Consider the following 6,442-nt stretch of genomic DNA (forward strand, 5'->3'; position numbering starts at 1 on the left):
TGAAGAGTGCCAGGTCCTGTTCTTATGCAGTTCACTGAATGCCTGGAGGAGTCTGTGCAGCCAGATGGCCTGGCATTCTTGGGGTCTGGTGCAGGCTGCCCCATGCCTCAACCAGGGTTCTCCAGAGAGATAGAGCCAACAGGAACTATGTCTATGTATATTAAGAGATTTATTTTAAGTAATAAGTTTATGCAATTGTGGTGGGTTGGCAAGTCTGAAAGAGGTAGGGCAGGCCAGCAGGTCAGAAAATCTGCCAAGAGTTGATGTTGAAGTCTTGAGACTGAAGTCCATAATCAAGGCCTGAGGCTGGAAACACATGGTGGAGCAGATGGTGGCATCTTGGGGCAGAATTTCTTCTTTTTCTGCAAGCTACAGTTCTTGCTCTAAGGGCCTCCAACTGATGGAATGAGGGGACACATAATTGTAGGCAATCACCTTCACTTAAAGACAACCGATGGTAGATGTTGAATGACAGAATATCTTCCCAACATCAAGACTACTGTTTGACCAGACAACTGGGCACTCTAGCCTAACCACCATAAAGTTTGCCATCACCATCCCCCACTCCAACTTCAATGTGACGAGGATGACTCTGGCTCTACTGGCCAGTGGGTCCATCAGGACAGCAGCAGCGCATCACAGGCTCCTTCATGTTAATGACAGTGGAGGCTGGCAGCCACTGGCTTGGGGCTGAGGATGGGGTGCAAGGACCATGTTGGGGGGCCCTTGCTCAGCCAGTACTGCTGAGGCCTGCCTGCACTGGGGGTTGGGAGTGGGTTTGGTTTATAGGCCATCTCTGAGATCTTGGAGGAAAGCTGGGGTATCAGGGAGGTTGGGGTGTTCTCACTTCTCCCACGTGTGCTGCCTGAAATGAGGAGACCCTTCCTCAATTGGGAGTTAGAGGGAGGGGCCAGTGTGTTCCAGACATTCACATGGTGCTTGTGAGGATCTTTGAGTGAAGGTGTGTGTGGGGGGGTCTTTGGCAAGCCCAAGTTGGGGAGGGGCAGAGATGACAGCAAACCTGGGGGAGTAGGTACTGCAGACAGACAGATTTTGCTGACTGTCCTAGAGGGTCTGAATCATCTTCACAAAGCAGGTGGTGTAGACCCCTCTGCTTTTAGGGTCCGCTGGGGCACCTGCCTCATGCCCAGGGAACCACTGAGCCCTGCCTGGTTCACCCCTTCAACAGGTGCCCACCAGGGTCTTCAGGTGCCAAGGCCCGAGCTGGACAGCCTAGTGCCCTGGAGGGAAGTCAGGCCTTGCCCTTACTCTCAAGGCTCCCAGTCCATGGGGAGGCAGCAAGGTCAGAGGTCAGAACACTTAAGCCTCCCTGGGGAGGGCAGGGAAGCCTCTGCCAAAGGGGTGTGGCCAAATCTCATCTCCCAGCAGGACTGAGGCTGGAGGCCAGCACTCCAGGGATTTGAGAAGCATCCACAAAGGCCCACCCTGTGGTCCATGTGGGACCTGAGCCCAGCACATGGACCAAGGAAACTGCAGCCTCTGTTCCCAAATCAAATGGCTTCTTCATGACCTTCTGTCTCTTCTCTGCCCTACAGGACAGCCAGGAGCAAGTCACCTTCCCAGTCTGCCCGCCTTGCTGCCATTGTCCTTGCTTCTACTCCTAGTTCTCCAGGATGCTGCCTCTGGTCCCTCCCTGCTCCCGGGTACTCCCTCAACTGCCATGTGCAAGCCCTACCCCCAAGGGCTAAATAAAACATCAAGCAGCCAAGATTCTTAAGCTTGCTGAGTTGGACACAGAGAGTTTGGGTTTATAGTCAAGAGGTGTTGACATTTGTTGCTGTTGATTTAAAAGAGTTTATTACTTGGTGAGAGTTGCTGTCCTATATGAGATGCATTTATACTACGCCTGCTAGAAAAAAAACACCCAGGGGTCCTGTGGATATTGGACACAGGTTGTGCCACTCTTGACAGCCTTGTCTTCATTCACCCCCAGGGGCTGTAATGTGCGCAGTCTCTTGCAAAATACTGCTCTGTGAAAAAAACCCAAAGAGATATTGGGAAATAATCCAATTCTGCATATCCCTCCCTGTTTCAGGGTTCTCTAGAGAAACAGAATCAGCAGGAGACATCCATAGATATAAAATTTATAAAACTGACTCACATAACCATGGGAATGTAGAGTCCAAGGTCTATAGGGCAGGCCATAAGCTGTTAACTCCAATGAAGTTCCACAACAAACTCTCAGGAGAGGCTGGGTGAACAACTGTGGTAATGGAAGAGTCTAAAATCCATAGGGCAGGCTGTGAAGCTGGAAACTCCAGTGAAGGGTCTGGACAAGCTCCACAGGAGAGGTTGGCCAACTGAAGCAAAAAGAGTGTCCTTTCTGAATCCTCCTTAAAAAACTTTCAAAGATTAGATTAAATGTCACTCATTGCAGTGACAAATGCAATCAGCTGTGGATGCAGCTGATGTAATCATGATTTAAGTCCATGAAATGTCCTCATAGCAACAGACAGGCCAACACTTGCCTGAACAGATGACCAGACACCTACACCTGGCCAAGTTGACACATGAACCTGACCATGACAGTCCATCCCTTGTCAACTTGGCAGCTATACGCATCACCTGAAGCCACTATTTCTATTTAATCTCTAAATAGAAAATAATGGCCACATTTTTTCCTCACCTAACAATACTCAACTGTCCTGTGTATTACTGGAAATGCATTAAATCTCTCTAGAATATAGTGAAAGTCCTTGGGTAATATTCACTCTTAAACTTGATATCTTACAACTTAAATACCTTAGCATGGACAAAACAGCCTTAAAGTCCTAGTTTCTGTAATTGATCACATGATCATAGTTCATATTTATCACTACCTTCTTCCACTACCTATTCCATGGTCCCTTTACCCTCAGCAAGCACTTGAGCTGGCTGTGGTTCTTCGCCTGGTGGGGTGACCCAAACCTTCATTCCTGAAGTTTGAGAGCCATTGGTAGTCTTGCCTGGATTGGGTTGTTGCACTTTTCCATTGATTTTAATCACAGAGCATGGTAGTACTAAAAGATACCCTACGGGATCTCCTATATTCCAGGAAAACTCTTATTTACTTCCATTGTGTAGTTGCAGTTCTATTTCCCCCTGATAGCCAAGGTCAATCACCCCAGCCAGTAAAATAATCCCCTTCTTGGTTTGTTGATCTAGGGGCTTGAGTAGTCCAAAGTGACCAGGTGGCAGTCTTAGATTCCAGTTCAATGGAAGCATTGTTGTTTCTCCTGGTGGAAACACTCTGCCTTCTGTAGACCAGTAGAACTCAAGGTTACAGGGACAGGAAGCAAAAATTTTCCTAGTGACTCACTAGGGGTAATAGTGAGTGGTTCCATCCATCTCTTGTTTCTTGGACTTATGGATCCTGGCTATGGGAGAAACAGTACCATTCAGCAGATGCTGATTCAGAGCATACAAAACCATCTGGAGAACATCACCCCAGCCCTGCAAGGTTTTGCAACCTAGTTAGCACCATAACTGAGTTTTCAAAAGGCCGTTCCACCATTCTATCAATCCAGCTGGAGGATGGAGAACATGTTAAGACCAGAGAATTCCATGGGCATGTACCCATTCCTGCACTTCGTTTGCTGTGAAGTGGGTTCCATGCTCAGAAGCAATACTGTGTGGAATACCATGATGATGGATAAGGCATTCTGTAAGTCCACAGATTGTAGTTTTGGCAGAAGCACTGAGTGCAGAGAAAGCAAGCCCATACCCAGAGTATGTGTCTATTCCAGTTAGAACAAATTGCTGCCCCTTCCATGATGGGAGTACCCAAATGCGGAATATGTTGTCTCCAAAATCCAAAGAGACCAACTAGGCATTGTGCCTCTTTTTCAGTTGTATCAGGGGCCAGAAGCAGCAACTTAACCTGCACCTTAGAAGGGATATCTTGACATGCCCTACAGCACTGGACACCTAGAAATTTCACTGAGGTGGAAGGCCCCTGTATTTTTTATTTTTTTATTAATTAAAATTTTTTTTAAATACCAAAAAAACACCAAACACAAACATTCTTAACTTTTGATCATTCCGTTCTACATATATAATCAGTAATTCACAATATCATCACATAGTTGCATATTCATCATTATGATAATTTATTGGAACATTTGCATCTATTCAGAAAAAGAAATAAAAAGAAAACAGGAAAAAATCATACGTACCATGCCCCTTACCCCTCCCTTTCATTGATCACTAGCATTTCAATCTAAATTCATTTTAACATTTGTTCCCCCTATTATTTATTTTTATTCCATATGTTCTACTCTTCTGTTGATATGGTAGATAAAAGGAGCATCAGCCACAAGGTTTTCACATTCACAGAGTCACATTGTGAGAGCTATATCATTGTACAATCATCTTCAAGAAATATGGCTACTGGAACACAGCTCTACATTTTCAGGCAGTTCCCTCCAGCCTCTCCATTACATTTTGACTAACAAGGTGATATCTATTTAATGCGTAAGAGTAACCTCCAGGATAACCTCTTGACACTGTTTGGAATTTCTCAGCCATTGACATTTTATTTTGTCTCATTTCACTCTTTCCCCTTTTGGTTGAGCAGGTTTTCTCAATCCCTTGATGCTGAGTCTCAGCTTATTCTAGGATTTCTGTCCCATGTTGCCAGGAAGGCCCACACCCCAGGGAGTCATGTCCCACATAGACAGGGGGAGGGTGGTGAGTTTGCTTGTTATGTTGGCTGGAGAGAAAAGGCCCCTGTATTTTTGTTGGATTTATCTCCCATCCTCTGACATGTAAATACCTTACCAATAAGTCTAGAGTTGGTGCTACTTCTTGCTCACTAGGCCCAATCAACATGATATTATCAATATAATGGACCAGTGTGATGTCTTATGGGAGGGAGAAATGTTCAAGTTCTTTGCTGACAAGATTATGACATAAGGCTGAAGAGTTGATATACCCCTGAGGTAAGAAAGTGAAAGTATATTTCTGACCTAGCCAGCTGAATGCAAACTGTTTCTGGTGGTCCATACTAACAGCTGTGGAGCAAAAAGCATTTGCCAGATCAATAGCTGCATACCAGGTACCAGGGGTTGTATTGATTTGCTCAAGCAATGATACCACATCCATAACAGCAGCTGTAATTGGAGTTACCCCCTAGTTGAGATTACAATAACCCACTGTCATCCTTCAAGACCCATCTGTTTCTGCACAGGCTAAAGAGGGGAGTTGAATGGGAATCACCACATCTTTGTCCTTCAAGTCCTTAAGAGTGGTAGTAATCTCTGCAATCCCGCCAGGAATCTGGTATTGCTTCAGATTTATTATTTTGCTAGGTAGGGGCAGTTTTAGTGGCTTCCATTGGTTTTTCCTACCATAACAGCCCTCACTCCATGAGTTAGAGAGCCAATATAGGAATTCTACCAATTGCTCAGTGTGTCTATTCCAATTATGCACTCTGGAACTGGGGAAATATTTCAGGGGCCCACCGGACTCACTGTGAGTTAGACCTGAGCTAAAACTCCATCGATCACCTGACCCCCCCTAAGCCCCACTCTGACTGGAAGACCAGAGTGATGTTTTGGGTCCCATAGAATTAATGTCACTTCTGAACTGGTGCCTAATAATCCCCCAAATATGTGATCATTTCTTTCTCCCCAGTGCACAGTTACCCTGGTAAAAGGCCATTGGTGTCTTTGGGGAAGGCTTAGAGGAAGATTAACAGTATAAATTTGTGGCAGTGTAACAGGTTTCTCCCCCAAAGGGACCTGGCCTCCCCTACATTCAAGGGGCTCTGGGTCTGTGAAATGTCTCAAGTCTGCAAATTGATTAAGGGGCCATGCCTCTCTGTTTTTTAATTCAAGTTAGACTTCTGTTCACTTGATCTAGAACTCTTTTCCTTATACAGCTCAAATAAGAATTTAGTAGAATGCCCATCTATTTACTTCTAGGTACCCCATGACCTACTAACCAATGCCACGAGTCTCTGCAGGTCAGATTCTTTTGACTCCTGCTTTCAGTCTGCTGTCCATTACGATAGCCATGTCCACCTTGTCTTTGGCAAATAAGTGCTGCCACTTGGTTTCTGCCAACTTGGAATCCAATCATCCCTGTTGTGTTTAAGGATTCCAGCTCAGTGACAGCAGTTCCCACAGATAAGGGCAATTACAGAGCTCTTCAGGGATGTTGGAGCTAGTCTCACAAATTTATTTCTCACAGTTCTGGTAAAAGGGTATTCTTCAGACATTCCTGGGATGTATGAGCAGGCTTTCCATGATAAATCCACTCTAACATTCCAATCTCTCTAATCCATTGGATCTCTTTACCTACATTATGCCAGGGCAGTTCTGGCATTTCAACCTCAGGTAATGTCAGCCTCCTTTTGAGCCATGTTTCAGCCAACCATCCAAACAAACTGTTAATGCCTTTTCTAACCCATCGAGCTATAACATTGAATGCAGAATTTCTG

This window comes from Tamandua tetradactyla, chromosome 13 (assembly GCF_023851605.1).
Source record: "Tamandua tetradactyla isolate mTamTet1 chromosome 13, mTamTet1.pri, whole genome shotgun sequence".
NCBI classification, from domain to species: Eukaryota; Metazoa; Chordata; class Mammalia; order Pilosa; family Myrmecophagidae; genus Tamandua; species Tamandua tetradactyla.